At 49.4% G+C, this 19,539-nt stretch overlaps 1 protein-coding gene across 4 annotated transcripts in view; it reads left to right on the forward strand.

Moving 5' to 3' along the window:
* The window catches only part of NRAS (NRAS proto-oncogene, GTPase), a 539,256-nt gene that overhangs the window by 303,905 nt on the left and 215,812 nt on the right, over positions 1-19,539 (forward strand). The window lies entirely within an intron of this gene.

Consider the following 19,539-nt stretch of genomic DNA (forward strand, 5'->3'; position numbering starts at 1 on the left):
TTTATTTGACTCTTAAAGTCCTTTCCAATCTTAGGTTACTTTCCTGGCAATTGTTTAGAGGAAGACACTTGGTTACTAGTAAAATGCATTCCCAGCAAACTTTGAAAAGATTGTGAGACCAGATATGTAGAGTTACTAGATAGATGGTTATAGGAAGGAGAAAGAAATGATAAGTGGAATGAAAAGATGGAAACAGAACAGCACTCAGGAGATTGCACTGGAAGGCAAGGTGCCAGGGCAGGACAAAGGAGAGAGATTCGAGAAAGAAGTAGGTGGAAACAGTTTAGCTATGGATAGAGTGATGATCAATAACAGGGGACAAAGTGAGGTGAGATTAAACAAGTAACCCACCTGTGGCTGTTGTAACCACAACAGAGGTCTGGGAACATGATCAGGACTTTTGAGCTGCTTGAAGAGAAGATCCTCTTTTGCAAAAATCCTAGAAAAAGGCTAAACACGAGGGGGTAGGGTGAGAAAGTGCCCTCTTTCTTGCATGGTATGCCCCCACTTTTTGCTGAATTGATGATGTTCTTTGACTGAGTGTGCCCTGGGCTCCTGCTAATCAGGTACCCAGGGCCTATGTTCCTTCCCTAAAACTGCATTGAAGCCTATACTCAATTTGCATCTCTGGCCACATGTCAGCCCCTGGTAAGTGGTAACACAGGTACCCAGGGCACTGTGACCAGAGAAGGCTTCCAAAGGCTGCATCACTTATTGTGCCACCCTTAGAGGCACTGTACCCTAACACTCACACACTGCCTTTGCAGGCTGCATGTCTTGGTGCAGAACAAAGTGCAGAGTCGACATGGCATACATCCCTGTGTGCCTTGCCCACAAACCACTGCCCTGGCATACACCAGTCACCCCTCTAGCTGGGTACCTTATGCCAGTAGTGAGGGTACACATGCATGAGCCCTGTACCCCTACAGTACCCAGGTCCATTCCTGGGCACTTTAAGTGCAGTGCTTCCATTAAGAGTATATGGTGCTGGGAGTTTGTCATTATGAACTCCACAGCACCATAATGGCTACACTGAAGACTGGGAAGTTTGGTATCAAACTTCTCAACACATTAAACCCACACTGGTGCCAGTGTGGGATTTAATGTAAAATGCACCATAGAGGGTAGCTTAGAGATGCCCCCTGAAACTCGACTAACTTCTAGTGACCTGAATGAGTTGGTGCCAAGGGGCTGCCACCACCAGACATGTTTCTGGACCCCTGGGTCGAGAGCTGCTGTTCTCGGGGGCCTGGAACAATGCACATCCTGGTACAAGGTGCCAAGCCTCTTCCACCAGGATGGGCAAGGTTCACGAAGGAGAAGCTTCAAAGGCTTCTATATTTAGCTTGATAACAGCCGATTGCACTATCAAGAACTATTTGTTGTTCAGACTGTTTTTAAAAATGATTTGATCTGAAAGTATATAAAATGTCTAAGCATTTATTAACCGTGGGCACAGTCTTCTTGTATGATTTATATATCTAGAAGAGCCTCCCCAGACCATTTGCTGCTTTCAGCAACCGGTCCCCACTGGTTCTACCCCCACTTTGGGAGGGAGACCCAGAGGAAAAACAAGTGAGGAAGAGAGGTGTGCCCACCTCTGCCAACTCCACCCCTCAGATGGGGGAGGCGAGGTGAAGCACAACCTCGAGTCCCCGCCATCTTGAGGATGGGGGACCCAGCCAACCAGGGAGAGGCTCCTGCCCCCCTCCCACTGGAGAGTGGCAGAATAGGGGGTGTACCCACCCCACGGAGGGGACCCATTGGTCCCTGACTTTACCTACCTGGAACGCCCCTTAATTTAGTATTTAGGGGGCACCCTGAACCTTCCTTCCTCAGATCCAGAAACCACATGAAAAGAAGATAAGAAGAAGGACAAAGAGCCGTGAAGAGCTAAGAGGACTACGCCCACTGACTTGGCCCCAGCCCTACAGCCCTGTCTCCCCTCGAACTTGCTCCTGCGAAATCCCGGTGTCCTGCAGCCAGCAACCTCAAAAACCCAGAAGGACCTGCCTGCCTTCACTACAAAGACTGAATCTCCCATGAACACCGGACTTGTTCAAACTGCAGCTTCTGGTGCCAGCCAGAGATCGCGAATCCAGCCCACTCTGCACCTGCCAAACCCGGCCAGAGCTCGAGTGGAAAAACACCACAAGGAGGTCCTCCCGGTGATCCTAACCCGAGATCTGGTGACCCCTGACCTGCCATAAGCCTCCAGATGACGCCTGCAGCCTCAATCCAGAGGACCCCCCCCACCACAACCAGAGCCGGTAGGAAAATCCAACGTCCCAATGCACCCCTGCACCCGAAGCCCCACTGCCTTGTGTGCCCAAACCAACAGTGCCTAACCAACCCATGACATCCCAACTTACCCCTCGAAGTGGTGGTCGCACCCAGAAGATCCTCATCCCCGAGCCTGCAGTTTTTCTTTGTCCTGGAGGTTCTCCATTGGAAACAACAGAGCACCCGACCTCAAAACAGCATCCTGCCCCGGCCGCCCTAGTGCCACTGAGGGTGCACCTTTGGTGCTACTTTGGTCCCCAACTTGCCCTAAGCTAAACCCTAGGAGCTTTGCTCCCACAACCCAGTGGCGTGCTTGCCAGCAGCCAAAAACCGGAGGCCACCTATCCCCCATTGGATAACATTAGGCCTCAACACTCTGCACCCGGCTGCGCTTGTGCCGCTGAGAGTGCAAAAACAGTGCATCACTGACCCTGGGGGACCCCTGAGTCTAACCCCAGAACCTTAACTCCGACAGTCGATTACTTACCTGAGAACCGTTAACCTGTTTTCCCTCCATAGGATAACATTGACACTTTTTCTCCAAAAAGTTTCTAAGTGTGGAGTTTAGAAATCTAAAAATATTCCTTAAAAATCGCACAAATAACCAAAACGTTTTTACTCACCTGTTTGCGGGAAATGTCTCAGTGCTGCATCTAGGTATCCAGCACTGAGTTAGAAAAGTAACGTGATAAATAACTTACCTGCAATTTTTTTATTTTTAAAACAGATTTTTATTGATGGATTGCACACATATCGCAGCACCCCGCATTCCGGAGTCAACTGCTAATCAAGTACTTAGCATCAAAATATTAGCAATCACTACATCATTTGTGTCCATAGCAAATATTAAACTGGATAACACTGCACCCCCACCCCTTCCCAACCCTCAATTCCCCCCTCCCGGATCCCTCCCCTCCCAGTCGCACGACATCGTCTCCCTTCTCCAACCAATTCGTGTTCGTTCTAAAAACTTACATACACCTTCCAGTGTGGCCCTTTCACACAATTTCCAATGTAGCCTCCTGCTCCACCGGCGGTTCCAACCACAGGCCCCGGTAGTCAGCCCATCTTTTCCATATCCTGTAGTGCTTACGTGGGCAACCACTGGCCATGAAAATTGGCTGCTCCATACCCATACAAAAATCTAATCCCTTCTTCCATACTGGAACGGAGGGGGCCCGGGGGTCTTTCCATACTTTGGCTATATCTCTTTTGGCCAAGGTCAGGCCCAATAACAGCAGATGTTGCTTGTACCTGTTTCCCCCCCACCCCATCCATCACATGTAACAGACCTAATTGTGATGTGCGGGGAAGCTCCCACCCCAAGACCTCAGACAAACAGTCCCACACCCCTCTCTAGAATCGAGCTAATGTGCTACAACTCCACACCGTGTGGATCAACGTCCCCACTTCCCTCCAACAGCGCAAGCAATCCGGGGATGCAATGTGTCCCGCCTTCCACAGCCTCTCTCTAGTATAGTAGACCCTATGCAAATATTTTAATTGGAGGAGCCGCAAACGCATCGCTATGGCCGCCCCTCTAGGGGCCTCCAGTGCCTACCGCCAATCCTAGTCCTCCAGTACCCCCACATCTCCCTCCCATGACTAACTTACCTGCAATTTACTGTAAGAGCCTATTCATTTCAACGTACTGCTCTAAAAAGTTTCTAAGTGTGGAGTTTGGAAATCTGAAAATATTCTTTAAAAATCGCACGGATAACCAAAACATAATTTCTTACCTGTTTGTAGGAAATGTCCCAGTGCTGAATCTAGGTATCCAGAACAGAGTTAGAAAAGTAACGTAAAAAGTAACTTATCTGTAATTTACTGAAAAAGGCTATTCATTTCAATGTACTCTATTTCCTAAGTGTTGCATACTACTGCTTCCCTGTAAATCAAACAAAGTACAATTTCTATTGCATGTTTAAACTGTTCTATATCCAGTAACTTATTACTGAAAATTATTTAATGCTTACCTGTACCAGGCATGCTTGGTTCTAAAAATAAACAACAGTATATTTTATACACAAACAATTGGCCTAGAGTTCAGTTCTTGAGTGTGTGAATTAATTTGCTCACTGAGTGGGTACATCAAATGATTAACACTGTCCTCAGATACTGACTTACTGCTCGACCATGCTACCAGTATTAGAGATTAAGGTTCTATCTAACTTTAACCTCTGCCTACCTCTGGGGACACTTGGACTCTATACACACTATACCTAATTTTGGTGTAGAATATATAGAGCCAGTTTCTTACAGGTGGATAAAGAGGTAGGCCCGTATTTTCTGAAAATAAATAGTTTGTTATATAGAAAAGGTGTTAACTATTAGTACCTCACCCCTTTGGGAAGAAATAACTGTTTCAGGCCTACAGACACCTATTAGCTAGACATTTCGGGCAAAGAAAAACAGAGAAGCCCATTCTTAAGATTTTGTATTGGCTGAGAATATTTGCCTAGGTTAAACAATATTGCAGACATTGCAAGATATGCCAAAACATAGTTGTTACAAGCCTTGTAGGGGTCCTCTTTATCCCTTGCCTCTTATTGATGTGCCGTTCAAAAGGGGGGGGCGGGATATTATAGGACCCCTATTTCTAGCTAAAAGGGGACATTGATTTGTGTTATTCATGGTAGATTACACAACATGATATCCTGAGGCTGTTCTGTTAAAACAACCCTTCACCTGGAACATGCGAGAATGTAGAGGGGACGTAGGAGCTCCTTTCTGCAGTGGAATGCTTTCCTGGAAACTGGCCAGTTCCTGTAAGATTCCTTTGGAGCAGGGGGGAAGACTCTCAAACCTTCTAGTGTGTATTTTGAGACTATAAAGCTGAGGTTTGTTGACAGCTGAGTTGTGAGCTCACTTACAGAGTAGATGTACTGCTGTAAGACAAAAGGAACCTGAGTCCCGGTCGAGAGTCCAAGCCAGTTGTGAACACCCCCCCCCTGACCCCAGCGTGAAGTGGCAAGGATGTTGAGTGAACGATCGGGTGAGGTGACTTGTTTCTGACTAATGCCATTGTGATGGTTGTTTCCAGTTGCTGTGGTCATTTGAGGTGTTTGAGTTTTGATTATTGCCATTGTGATGTGTGGCCAGTTGCTTTGATCATTTGAGGTGCTTTCTTTGTGATTCACTCTGTATATCTTTCTGATCTCTTGCAGGACGTCCCATGTTTTTTGTTTGAGTGTTATCTCATATTATTTGCTGCCTGTTTATTCATTAGTATTATTCATGCATTAGACTGTTATATTTACCAAGTGTGTTATTTTTGCTTACATATAAATATATATATCTCTATGTGTATTTGAATGTGATTCATTTCGGCATCTGGGAAAGTCTTTCTGTTAGAGAGCATTGCATAAATAAAAACCTTAAGCCTTATTCTAAAAAGAGAGTCTTTGCATTTTGTAAAATAAAACCCTTTTCTAAAGGTGTTGTTGTGTTTTATGTCTCCTTCTTCGCCGTGTTTGAGCCACTGTGTGACAGATTCTGTATTATCTGAAAGGTGCAGCAAGACACACCCTTAACAGATCTCTTGAAAACAAAGGGTTAATATTAATCAGTGGTTAAAAGGCTGAGGTGCAATGGCCCATCTAAACCCTAAAACTAATTATTATTATTATTTTTTTTTTTTTTGGGGGTTCAAATCTGCTTTATTGCATAAGACGAAGTGCAGTACACAGCTTGTTTTGCCCACAACCCGGAGGCCGGCAGCAGGATGGAATGGTCAATACACAGCCTTGTAGCCGGCATCCCGGGGGCCCGGCGGCGTGTCATACATGCATGGTAAACTTGTTCGGCAGCTGGTGGTGTAGGATGAGCAAGGATGAGCAGCAGTTGAACAGAGTTTTTTGCGAGAGAAGATTCTCTCCTTTTTGTCGAAGGTCAAAAACAGTAACAGAAACACCCAAACTAGGTAACAACGAAGAGGCAGTTCTCGACTGTGTGGTAGGATAGTTGATAATGTTCTGGCGTGGCGATCCAGGCAGGCAGAGGTGTGTATGAAATCTCATGTCCAGGATGCCTGACCTAACATAAAGTAGACCAATATTGGCCGGTTGTAGGAGGGTGTAGGAAGCCCTGGAGTGCCGCCCGCTAAAGATGTAAGTGCGTGAAGTGAGTATGGGATAGAGTAGGTATGTACAGAGAGAGGGGAGTGATGTGCAGGCCAAAGCAGGACAGTCTGTAATGTCAGTGACTGCCCAGGGGTACAGGGGAGCACGGACGAGGGAATCCGGTTAGCCCAGTCGTAATTTCAGGCTAGGACCAGAACAGAGCTTGGGGTCCTAAGTTATGACAAGCTGACTTTCCGACTGAGCGCTGTCGTCCGGGCGTGTGAGCAGATAGTGCACAAGCGGTTCCCAGACGTCACTGGGACGACACGAGGGAGGCAGCAATTCAGCAAAAGTAGTATGCTGATCTTGGCAGTATATCAAGTCTGTGAGCCAGTCCTTGAATTTGGGCGCCCTTCCTCTGCCCCACCGGCACGCGACACGCCGCTTGGCCAAGAGCAAGGCAGTGTCAATGAATTTCCTGCAACCCCTAGGCATCTGCATCGTATACCCGAGGAGGGCCATCAAGGGGTCCGCAGGGACCACCTCCCCCACCATCTCAGCAAGAGCCTCCGTCACTTGCCGCCAGTAGCAAGCAATCTGGGGACATTCCCACGCCAGATGAAGAAAGTCGGCATGGGCAGCACGACAGCGCTCACATCGGTCATCATCCGCCAGCCCAAATCTACGTTTCCGCACCGGCGTGTAGTACACTCGTTGAAGGAATTTATAGTGGATAATTTTCAACCTGCTACTGGCAGAGATGCGGGCAGTGAGCGCGCAGCAGTAGTGCCATTGGTCGTCCGACACATCAGTCGCAAGTTCAGCAGACCAACGCAGTCGAGCAGTGGAGTCTGGGTCTGGAGCAGCACTGCGGATCTGACGGTAGAGTCCAGAGACCAGGTGTGCCCCGTCCTGTGATCCTAATAGGAAGTGTAGTGGAGGCAGGGCCTCGGGCTCATCAGGATAATCGGGTAAGATGTCTTTCATCCCTGCACGCAAACGAATATAATAAAAGAGCTCAAGGGGAGTACGCTCGTGTGTTTTAAAAAACAGGTCCGCCGATTTGAAGTGACCCTCATGAAACAAATCGCCCCAACAGGTGACATGTAATGTATCACAGAGATGTCGGAAACCTGTTTCCGATAACAATGTAAGCTCTGGGTGATAGACAAGCGGTAATCTGGGTGAGTAGAGCAATGGGCACGACAATCTTTTAGCTATGCGGCGCCACGCATCCAAAGTGCAGGAGACTGAGGTATTCGGCGTGGTTATGCACGCCTCTGGACAGTGCAACAGCCCATTGAGCGGGACCGGGTGCGCGATCCAGTCTTCGACCGCTATGTGCGGCATAAAAGGGGTAGGAGATATCCAGTGGTAGGCGAAGTGCGCCTGTGCGCACTGGTAGTATGCCTCAAAGTCAGGGACATCGAAACCTCCCCTGTCATAGGGAAGGGTCAGCGTCGACCATTTTAGCCGGGGGTTTTTGCCTCCCCAGAAAAGCCTGCGTAACTCCGTTCGGAGCGTTTTGAAGAAGAAAGCGCCAGGGAAATAGGGAATATTGAGGAAAAGGTACAGAAAGCGGGGTAGTACCACCATTTTTATAAGCGAGGCCCTCCCGGCCATGGAAAGTGGCAGCGTGATCCATCTGTCGACGGAGGCAGTTAATTTGGTCATGGCCACTCCATAATTGGATCGCAGCGTCTCGTCTTTGTCGCGAGAGATGCGGATACCCAAGTAACGGAGATCCGCACTACACCACTCCAATGGGTAATCGAGGGGGAAGTCGCGCACCGCGTCTGTCAGTGGGAAAAATTGCGACTTGGCCCAGTTGATGTGGACTCCTGACACCCCGCCAAATAAAATAAATTCCCGAAGTAGGGGATTCAGATGTGTCTCAGGATATTTTACGTACAGCGTGATGTCATCCGCATAAAGGGATACGTCAATTTGTCGCTGCAGGCATTGCACAGCACCAGTACGATGCAGCTGTCGTAAGCGACAAGCAAGAGGCTCGACCGCGATGGCGAATAACAGGGGAGAGAGTGGGCATCCCTGACGGGTGCCTCTCGTGAGCGCGATAGGTTGTGACAGTCGTCCGTTAATTAGTACCCTAGCCGTGGGATCCGTGTATAGAAGGCGGACCCAAGACAGGAACAATTTAGGGAACCCCATGCTGGCAAGTACCGAAAAGAGGTAAGGCCATTCAATCGAGTCGAACGCCTTGGTGGCATCGAGGAATACAGCTGCCACAGGGATGTCAGGGTGAACCGTGCGGAGCAGGGAGAAGAGGGTGCGAAGGTTGTGGGACGTAGATCTGCCCGCCACAAAGCCAGACTGATCAGGCAATACAAGTCTGGTCATCAATAGCGATAGCCGGGTGGCCAGTACCTTAGCAAGTATTTTGACGTCGCAGTTTAAGAGGGAGAGTGGGCGGTAAGAATCGCAGGATGTGGGATCCTTATCTGGCTTTAAGAGAGAGGTGATCACCACCTCGCGCATAGAGCTGGGAAGTATCCCGTCAGCAAGAGATTCCGTAAACACTTCACGGAGCACTGGCGCCATAACATCGATGTAGGCTTTGTAAAACTCGGCAGGTATGCCATCGAGGCCCGGAGCCTTGCCGTTTCTGAGGGACATGATGGCCTCGCGCACCTCATCGAGCTCAAAAGGCGCCGCAAGAAATTCCCTGTCCCCATCGCTGAGCCAGCATAACGCAACATCGCTGAGGTATGAAGCATATGGCGCGTCTACTTCCGCCGTGGAAGTGTACAGTGAGGAGTAATGTGCTGTGAATGTGTGCAGTATCGCTTCTGAGTCACTGATAGTGGTACCGGAGGTATCAGTGAGTTCCAATATGGTATGGTGTACCCGTGAGGGTTGCGTGAGTGTAGCCAGTACCTTCCCGGGCCTATCCCCTTCACAGTATTTACGGGCTATCCAGTGTTTGCCTCGGTATTTCGCCTCCCTGGCAGCCTCCTCCTCATACCTTGACAGTGTCTCCCTAAAGGTAGCATGCAGTTCTGGGTCAGTGTCTGATACCATGCGGAGTTCCAGAGCCCGCAGTTCCTTTTCAAGTGTGGGGATGGAATGTAAGATATCACGAAGTACCCCGTGGCTCTTAGATATGCAGTACCCCCTGACAGTGACCTTGAACGCCTCCCATATGTGCTCGACTGATTCAACCGACCCCTTGTTTCTAGGAAAGAACTCCGCTATCTCCTCCCCCAGCTCAGTGCGAAACAGGTTATCCAGAAGCACGTCAGGGCGTAGTCTCCACTGCGGTCGCGGACTGTCCCACCCAGGAGTACGAAACCGCAAAAGCACAGGGCCGTGGTCAGAGTAGGTTCTCGGTAGGTGAGTCACTCCCACCAGCTCCGCAGCAACCCCCCTAGTGACTAAGAAGTAATCCAAGCGTGCCCATGTCCCGGTATGAGAAGTGAAGTGGGTACCCTCCCTTTCATGAGGATGTAAGTGTCTCCAGGCATCTAAAAGACCACCCTCCTCCACAACTCCCTCCAGTGCCTCCCTGGCCCTAGGCTTATAGGAGCCAACACCATCCGCCCTGTCTAAGGTGGGTACCAGCGCTAGGTTGAAATCCCCACCCCATACTATGTGTCGTGCCCCAACCGCCACAATCCTACCCCATAGAGTGGTGAAAAAGGCAGGTGAGTCAACATTCGGCGCATATATGGACACAAACAGGTACAGATCACGGCCCACTCTACCCCACAACAGAGCATAACGACCCTCCCTGTCTGCCACTTCCCCACATTTGTGAAAAGGCACAGTGCGGGCAACGAGAATTGCCACTCCTCTGGCATAAGTCGAATAAGAGGAAAAGATACGGTGTCCGGCCCATCGTTTCGCAAAAGTGGCGCTACCCTGTGCGGGCAGATGAGTTTCTTGCAACATGGCCACCCGTATACAATGTCTATCAAGGTAGGCAATAACATTTCGGCATTTCTTAGCATTGTTCAATCCGCGGACATTCCAAGATAAGCATGTCAGTTGCGCATTCGCAGTCAAAGCAGCCATGGACAGAGCAACAATGAATAAGGTAGTGCCCGAGAGGGCCGCAAAATGTAACCACCCCGCCTTGCCAGTGCCAACGTTTACACCAGGTTATTGCAGATATACACAGTTCAGTCAATGAAAGCCTCTCAGAGTCCATCCTCCCCCCACCCACCCTAGCATCCCAATCATGCCAGTGGCCGCGGAACCCCCCCCAGAAGCCCCCCCTCCTCCCACCTCCCCCCAACTGTAGTGGTATGAACAACAATAACAGCAACAAGACTGTGGGGATCGCCCAGTAGGGGTAAAACATAGAGTGCGCACAGCCACTTCCCGGTCCGTAGCTCCAGAACTGTAACCGCCCTCGGTGGAGACTAGGGACGAGAAAGTGGTCCTTGGTGTACGTTACCACAGGGGTGCAGAGTCCATGCAGGTCCATCGATCATGAATCGCCCCAAAGTCTGAAGTCCGAGCCGCTGGATGACCGCCAGCTGCCGTGGAGAAGACTCGATCCGTAGTGCACATGGACAGCTATTCATCATGTGGCGCTGGTGACAGGTCGGCATCGTCCTGTTCATCAGCAGCAGCGCCGTCTGCTCTGCGCTCCCTACGTATCGATTTTAGGTAGTCCTCTGCCTTTTGCGGGTTGGTGAAAAACCTCTGCCTACCCTGGTGGGTCACTCGAAGCTTCGCAGGGTATAAGAGAGCATAGTCTATCTGAGCCTCTCGTAGCTTTTTCTTCACCGGCAGAAACTTTCGCCGTTCATCCTGAACCATCGGCGTGAAGTCCGGGTAGACAGAGAAGGTAATTCCATTAAATTGCAGTGATTTTTGAGTGCGGGCCGCCCTGAGAGCAGTGTCACGATCACGGTAATTCAAAAGCCGCGCAATGATGGGCCTTGGTGGAAGGCCAGGCTTGGGCACAGGCGCCAGGGAGCGGTGGGCCCTCTCCACAATGAATTGAGGCGAGAAAGCATCCTCTCCCATCGAGCCTCTGAGCAATCTTTCAACGTATAGTTCCATCCTACCCGTATCTGTAGATTCCGGCACATTCGTGATGCGTATGTTGTTCCGGCGGCTTCGCGCTTCCAGGTCCTCGTTCTTTGCCGCTATAATCCGGAGTAAGATATCCATCCTGGCCAGTTGCGTCGTATGGGTCGTGGCGACATCGGCGTTATCGGATATCCGCTGCTCCGCAGTCGTGATCCGCTCCTCATGGCGGTCGACCTTGTGTACCAAAGCATCCAGCCGGGCCGTGACGCCGTCCACTTTCTCCACGACAGTGGCGAAACCCTGCCTCATCTCCTGAATCAGGCTGGTAAGATCTACATCATTAGTAGGAGGCGGAGTAGGCAGCGAAGAAGATGCGCTGGACCCAGGATTCATCTGCACCGATTTGGCGCCTTTTTTCACACTGTTGAAGCTCAGTTTTGGCTGACGATTCTCAGTCCGTCCCATAGCGGTGTCCGGGGGATGGCTTCCGGGCCGTGGAGCAGAGTGGTGGTAGAATCTGCGGCCGTGGGATAGATGAGTGCAGTCCACCCAGAGAATGCACAGCCGTCAGTGGACAGGAGAGAGCAAACGCAGGGCCGCCAAAGGGGCTGCGAGGGGGGCCCAATCTGCAAGCGGCGCTACGTGGCAACCAAGCGCTGTGATGGTGAGGGGGTCCAGCAGCCAACAGTAGTGGATCGTGGTAATAGATGCTCCCCGCCCAGTGCCAGCAGGGAAGCGGCCCGGGTATATATTGCTGCTGCAGGCAGTGTGATCCAATCAAGCAGGGCAAAGGATGGCAGGACCCCACTGTGTAGTGCGCAGTGAAGGGTTGCAGCACTCAGGGGGGCAGTCCAGGGCCTCTCCACGTGACAGCCACGCACCCGCCAAGCAGGCGACAGCCCCCCCCCCACTCGTCCGCTAGTGCAGAAGCTTGATGGCAGCAGGAGTGGCGCGTGATGGTAGCACCGAGTGCGAGGGGGCCAGTCCCGACCCTGGATCAGCGGTTCCGATTGCTCGCGCTGCTTAGCATAGGAGCTGCAGCGGGCAGAGAGTCGGAGCGATGGTTCGTGGGGGCCGCCCGGCCCAGCAGGCTCCTCCGCCGAGTGGGAAGGAGATCCTTTCCTAGCGCCGATAACGGGAGCCAGCAGGAGGGGGTCTCGCGGCAGAAAGGACAGCAGCCGCTTACCTCCGTTGAAGCCCCCCCGCGATGTCTCCGCAGGAGATCGGTGTCCGCGGCGATCTGCGGCCCAAAGCCTCGTGACAGTCCCCGGGGTCGCGCAGCAGCAGCGGCCGGCCACACGCTCACAGCAGCTCCAGAGCGAGCACCGGATAGAACTCCAGCAGCCTGTAACTCCGGCCCTGGAGCACGTAGGGACCTCAGAGTTTGGTCGAGTGTCTATGGCGATGACCTGAAGCAGGGTCCAAAAGGTGGAGGCAATACAGCACTCCGTGGCACAGGATATGTTAAGGATTATTTACCAAGGAGCGGGAGCTACGCACCTAGGCAGCCATTCCGCAAGTGCGCCCTCTAGCGCCCCCCAACCCTAAAACTAATTATTACCTTTGAACCAGTGCTACCGACCCCAAACTTTGAAAACCCCTTTTTGCTACAACCAGAAGTGTCCAGAGTTAGGTTGGGAGCTGTCCTCTCACAAGAAGACTCAAATGGAAATAAATGATCTATCCTATATACAAGCAGGAATATTTTTCTCAGAGAGCAGAATTACTCAGAAGTGGAAAAGGAATGCATGGCTGTAAATTGCTCTATTGGGTCTTTAGGATACTATCTGAAGTGTAGGGAAATCCAATAATTCACACACCACGCACTTATGGAATGGATGGCTAAAGACAAAACTAAAAACGGCAGAAGAATGAGGTGCTTTTTGAGTCCGCAACCTTTTAGGTTCATCAATCATCATCGAAATAGAAAACATCAGGGCAATGCAAACTTTTGTTCAAGATAGCCACAGGTCATAGTTCTATGTCAGGACAGGAGGCTCCGATTATGCTTTCTCATTGCTTTTATTAGAAATGCTCAGCAGCCAATTAGAAAGCAGTAAGCAAAAAACAAACTACAATACCCATGAACACCAGGGTATCACATGACCAACCATAGAGACAGTAGTATAAAAGGTCATCCAGAGAATATCACATCCTCTTTCTTTGCTGCTCCGCAGCCAGTTAAGTGCACTTTTACATTCTTATTGCCTTACCTTTTGTTTATGTTGCCTTACTGGGCATTTTGAGCTTGTAATTGTAGTGCTACTGCTTGCGCTTCGTGCGCGCCTTGTTCCGTAATTCAGCTGCTCTTGTGCTGATTTCCGACATTGCCGTTTTGCTACTTTGTTGCTTTGGCAACGCTCGCCGCTTACGTTGTGTTTCTCAATGTCGCGGGGAGCATGTGGACACCTCCCCGGTTCGGGCGCTTTGTGCCCGCACCTTTTTCTTTTTGTGGAGTGGGAGACAGGGGCTGGAGGGCTCGCGCGCGGTGCGCGAGAGCTCCTCTGTGTATTATTACAGGCGGCAGTTACCGCGCATGCGCGGCGGCCATTTTTTTTTGTTTTGATTGTTTTACGCCGCAAATTATCGGCGTATGACAGAAAGATAGACGTCTTTGGCGTCCTAAGCCCACTGCCTGTATTCTCTTAGCCCCATTTTACGCCCATTTGTCTCATAATACCTTTGGGCTGGAAAACCTTCATAGGCTTTGCCTAGAGTGAATATTTTGTGCAGCAAGCCATCCCTCCACTTTTGATTTATTGCAATGTGTTTTACAGGTTCTGCCTGTACTACTGGCTTGCTGTGGGGTTTGTTCACTCCCCCTGCATTGTGCCTTTGGCCGCATTGAATTTTTGTCATCTCTGTAGGCATTATTTTCACACTTTGTGTGCTATGGCTGATTATTATGAAGATGATGATTATTATTATGACGATGACGCCTCTGGCTCAATGGAGCATGATTTGGTTGAGGCTTTGGATCAGGGAGTACAACATTATGTGAACAAGGCACTTGTTTGTGCAATTACTCCATTGAAACGCTATTTATCTCACTATGCATAGCAGCAAGGCTGGTTGCCGTCTTCCCGTCCTTCCTCTAAGTCTCCTAATAACCCTCATAAGTCGGATTTTCAAAGGCTCGCAAAAGCTTTGTCCTCTGAGCAGCCTTCTACAAAGTCGTCGGTAGGGGCTTCTACTTCAAAAGTTCATCTTACGGATACAGATTACACTCATTCCTCTTCTTCCTCTGATCAAGATGGTCCTCCTCCACAGAAGAAAGCTCGTAAGGAGCATTTTGTTGATGCTCCGACGCATCCACCTCTTCTCACTTTTGAGCCTTCCGATATAGTTCACCCGAACTCGTCTTCCTGGCTTCCGTCCCCTGCGGTGACTGAATAAGTTCAGGCACATATTCGCCAGCCCTTTGAGGAGGATGTTAGTGCCCGACTTCGGTCGGAATGTCCGCGTCCAGATTTAGCTGACAATCTGGCTGACACTTCGGAGGTGGACCCTACGATGGTCACCTACCTTAAGAAATATGCCAAAGATCCCAAGAAGGGTATCGACAGGGCTTGGCGTTCCTGCCAGGATAAAATGCTCGACCTGCTGGGCCCTCTTACTAAGATCTTGGACCTCGGTTATCAGGCCAAGGAATCTTCTGCTCTTGTTGATCCGGGCGATTTGATTGAATGGTCCCAACGGGCTATTTGTCAATTGGGTAATGCCAATTGCGCAATTTCATGTGAGCGACGCCGATCCATTCTTCTCAAGCTAGATCCTGTCTTCCTCTGAATCCGGCCCTTTGGCCCATGGCCTGCTCTTTGGCCAGCCTTTTCTGATGGAACTGATAACATTTGTGGCCACTTTCAGTGGTCTGGATAAGGCTCAGGCCTCCCTGCGAATGGCATTTCATCTGGTTTTTGCCAGGGCCGGACGACACAGGGGGCGATCGTTTGGCCGCGGCTACAATCAGAATTCCAAGCTGGGATTCCATTCCCAAAGAGGTGGAGGACAGGATTCCGGTTACAATAACCGCTTTACTTTCTATCCCTCTCAGAAAGGAAGAGGTCAATATAAGAAAGGAAGGTTCGGCGGAAATCAAGGAGGACATCCGGATTCCAACACTTCAGGTGAGGTTGATTCCAGCTTCGGAAGTGGTTTTGGGGGGAAGGATTCAGTATTTTCTACAAAATTGGCATCTGATCTCCAACGATGCATGGGTGTTGGAGACTGTTCAGGGTTACAAAATAGAATTCTACCATCCTCAGTCTCAGTCCCTCCCTCCTTCGCCCCTAGTTTTCTCCCTTCAAGATCAAGAGTTAATTTCAGCAGAGATCGCTTCCCTTCTGGAAAATGGGGCGATTCTTCCGACTTCACGTCATCCCAACGGTTTTGTGAGTACAGTTTTTCTGGTCCAGAAAAAATGGGGCGGGTCCCGGTTGGTCCTGAATCTCAAAGACTTCAACGAAGGGGTGGTTTATCGCCACTTCAAAATGGAGGGCATTCATCTCTTGTGGGATCTCCTTCGGGAAGGAGATTGGATGGTCCGTCTCGACCTGAAAGATGCGTATCTGTCCATCCTGATTTTCGGTCCACATCAACGGTTCCTGCAGTTCCTTTGGAAGGGGACTTGGTTCGAGTACGCTGTTCTCCCGTTCGGCCTCTCGTCAGCACCTTGGTGCTTCACAAAACTTCTGAGGCTCGTCGTGGAATCCTTGCGTGCTCGGGGAGTTTGTTTAATTATATATCTGGACGACATCCTAATTATGGAGGATTGTCCTTAAAAGCTGATGACGCATTTGGAATGGTCCATCACTCTCTTACAATCTCTGTGTTTTCTGGTGAATCCTCAGAAATCGATTTTTCTACCTTCTCAGGTGATCGACATCCTGGTCTTCCAGATCAATTGCCTCTCTTGCCAACTCCTCTTGCCCAATCAGAAGATTCGTTCTATCAAGAGGGAGTTGAATTTGGTTTTATCCAAACAGAATGTGTCAATGAGGTCTATAGCACTGGTTGTTGGCCTATTGGCCTCCTCGATTCAAGTGATTTTTCCGGACCCCCTCCATTACCGGGCACTTCAACGTTTGAAGATTCGGCATCTCCAGAAAGGCCTTCACTATTCAGATCGGGTTCCTCTTTCGGAGGAGGCGAGGTGGGAGATGCGCTGGTGGGTAGACCACATGGAAGCCTGGAATGGGAGAGCACTGTTCGGATCACCCCGGAGGTGGTGATAGAATCCGATGCCAGCCTATGGGGCTGGGGAGCCCATTGCGGCCCGTTGTCGATGGGAGGTCATTGGTCTCGGGAGGAGTCACATCTCCACATAAATTGCCTAGAGTTGCTTGCGGGATCCTTTGCGATCCGTTGTTTATCTCCACGTCAGACCAATTGTTGCATACTTCTCTGCATGGACAATGTTTCAGCGGTTCGGTATGTCAACAAATTGGGCGGGACGAAATGCAAGCTTTTAGCGGAAATAGCTAAGGACTTTTGGCATTTTTGCCTTCAGAGGAAGATCACTGTTATTGCAGAGTATCTCCCTGGCCGCAACAATCAGATTGCGGATTGGAACTCGCGGCATCTTCAGGATTTCAGCGATCCCCGCGTGTTCCGCTCTCTCTCCCGTCTTTGGGGCTATTGTCAGATCGACCTGTTTGCGTCTTGCCTCAACTCCCAGCTCCCCATGTTTTACAGCTGGAAACCAGACCCGGAAGCCCTGGCCACGGATGCGTTTCTGCAGACCTGGCCATCGCTCCTGTGTTATGCGTTTTCCCCATTCATGATGATTCCCAGGGTCCTGGCTCGCACAAAGCTTTATCAGTCGGAGCTGATTCTGATCACTCCTCTGTGGAGGGCTCAAGCCTGGTTTCCAGTTCTCCTTGAAATGTGTTATGCAGTGCCGCTCCTTCTTCCCCAGCATTGGAACCTCTTGCTGGACCCTCTAGGATATCCACATCCCCTGATCGAGTCCGACCATCTTCTCCTCGTAGCTTGGCACATTTCAGCGAACGCTGGCAAGTCCTGGGCCTTTTGCGAGACGCTTCAAGATTTATCAGCGAGGCTTGGTCACCCAACACCCACAAACGTTATGCAGGGTCTTGGAAATGATGGTGTGATTGGTGTGCTCAACGGGAGGTGGATCCCGCTTCAGCAGATGTCTCTCTGATCGTTAATTTTCTGGCTTCCATTGCCTCCTCTGGCCTGGCTTATCGCACGATGAATAATTTCTGTTCAGCAATTTCGGCGGGTCATTTCCATATTGATGGCAAGCCTGCGGGTGAACATCCTTTGATTTCCAAATTGCTTAAGGGTATTCGTCTAGTGTAACCACCATGTCCAAAATACGTGGCCCTGTGGGATGTTTCCATTGTTTTGCAATTCCTGAAGGCCTGGCCTTCCAATTCTTTGTTATCCCGCAAACAACTTTCGGCTAAACTGACTATGCTGTTATGTCTTGTTTCGTGCAAACGCGTGTCTGATGTTCGCGCATTGGACCTGGCAGGTCGCAGTTTCACGCCTGAAGATGTTACTTTTGTTATTTCCAAACGCACAAAATGTAACACTGCTTCTGTTACCTATCCGTCTTTTCCCAACAATCCCAAACTTTGTGTTGTACAATGTGTCAAGGATTATGAGCTGAGTACTGCTACTTTTCGTCAAGATCCCAAGGTCATTTGTTAATTGCTCTACAGAAGCCCTTTCGTCCTGTCACCCCAGCTACGCTGGCCCGTTGGGTCAGATGACTCATGACTGAGGCGGGTATTGATGTCTCTATCTTTGGTGCCCATTCTGCACGAGGGGCTATGGCTTCAAAAGCTTTTTCCATGGGGGTGTCTCTAATGGACATCATGAAGGCCGCTGGTTGATCGTCTGATTCTGTGTTTAAGACCTTTTACTATAAACCAATTGTACATATTGCTTCTGTTGTGGTGGATCAGCTTTGAACAAGCATAATCTGAGCCTCCTGTCCTGACATAGAATTCAAAATTTGCGAACATACATGACAAGAATTTTCAATTCTATTTAGGACAAGGAGACGAGGATTATCCCACCCGTCTTTATTGCTTTTTTGCATGTATTCACTTGTTATGGACTATTGCTATTTGCATATGGAATTTGTTTATTACTATTCCTTCTTTTTCATCCCCACCCTATTTCTTGTTTCATATTTGCACTGGATGTGTATTACGGCTCTATGTCTCTTTTCAGGATCTGACCCGAAGTAGCGGTTTATGTTCTACCTGGCTTATCCTGCCTGTCGCTTGTCTTCTGTTTCCGGTTGCCTACGGCTGCAAACATCCTTTTTCTTCTTCAGCGTGGACTTCTGATGTCGCTGGTGGCTTCCTGTCCTTATGTTCAACATTTTGGACTTCCAGTTTTCAATCTGACCTGTTTTCATCGCCAAAGAAAGAGGATGTGATATTCTCTGGATGACCTTTTATACTACAGTCTCTATGGTTGGTCATGTGATACCCTGGTGTTCATGGGTATTGTAGTTTGTTTTTTGCTTACTGTTTTCTAATTGGCTGCTGAGCATTTCTAATAAAATAAATGAGAAAGCATAATCCTCGCCTTCTTGTCCTTAATAGAATTGAAAATTCTTGTCACGTATGTTCGCAAACTTTGAATTCTTCCTGAGTGGAAAAATGTAATGGAAGGGAGATGTCAGAGGAATGGGAAAGAAAACAAAGCCTTACCATGGCCAGACGATCCTTACCTGAAAAACAATTCTCCTCTCTCCCCATCACTGATTCTAGAACATAAAAAATAACATTGTTATGTAAAAGAGAGAGGAGAAATAAAAAAAGATACAAGACAGAGGGGGCATCGAAAGAAGAGGAAGGATCTAATGAAACAACATTAAAAACAGACTTAACTTCTGAGCAGGTTGTCCTGGGAAAGGAAGAGCATACAGGAAGGAGGACACAGAATTATATGTTAAGACCGGAGGCTTCAGATTATGCTGACTCTTTCTTCACTGTTTATTACCAATATTACACAGCAGCCAATGAAATTTAACATTAACATAGAAAAAACTGAATTTGTCATAACTGCTCATGACGTAATCTCCAGACCTCCAATGAGGCCCTACTCTCGGTGATATAATCCTTGGATGCCATATTATATCCTCTTTCTCTGCTGCTTCGCCAACAGATAAGTGCCTTTCCACTATTCTTCACTAACGTTGTGT

Source organism: Lissotriton helveticus, chromosome 5_1, assembly GCF_964261635.1.
Source record: "Lissotriton helveticus chromosome 5_1, aLisHel1.1, whole genome shotgun sequence".
Taxonomy (NCBI): domain Eukaryota; kingdom Metazoa; phylum Chordata; class Amphibia; order Caudata; family Salamandridae; genus Lissotriton; species Lissotriton helveticus.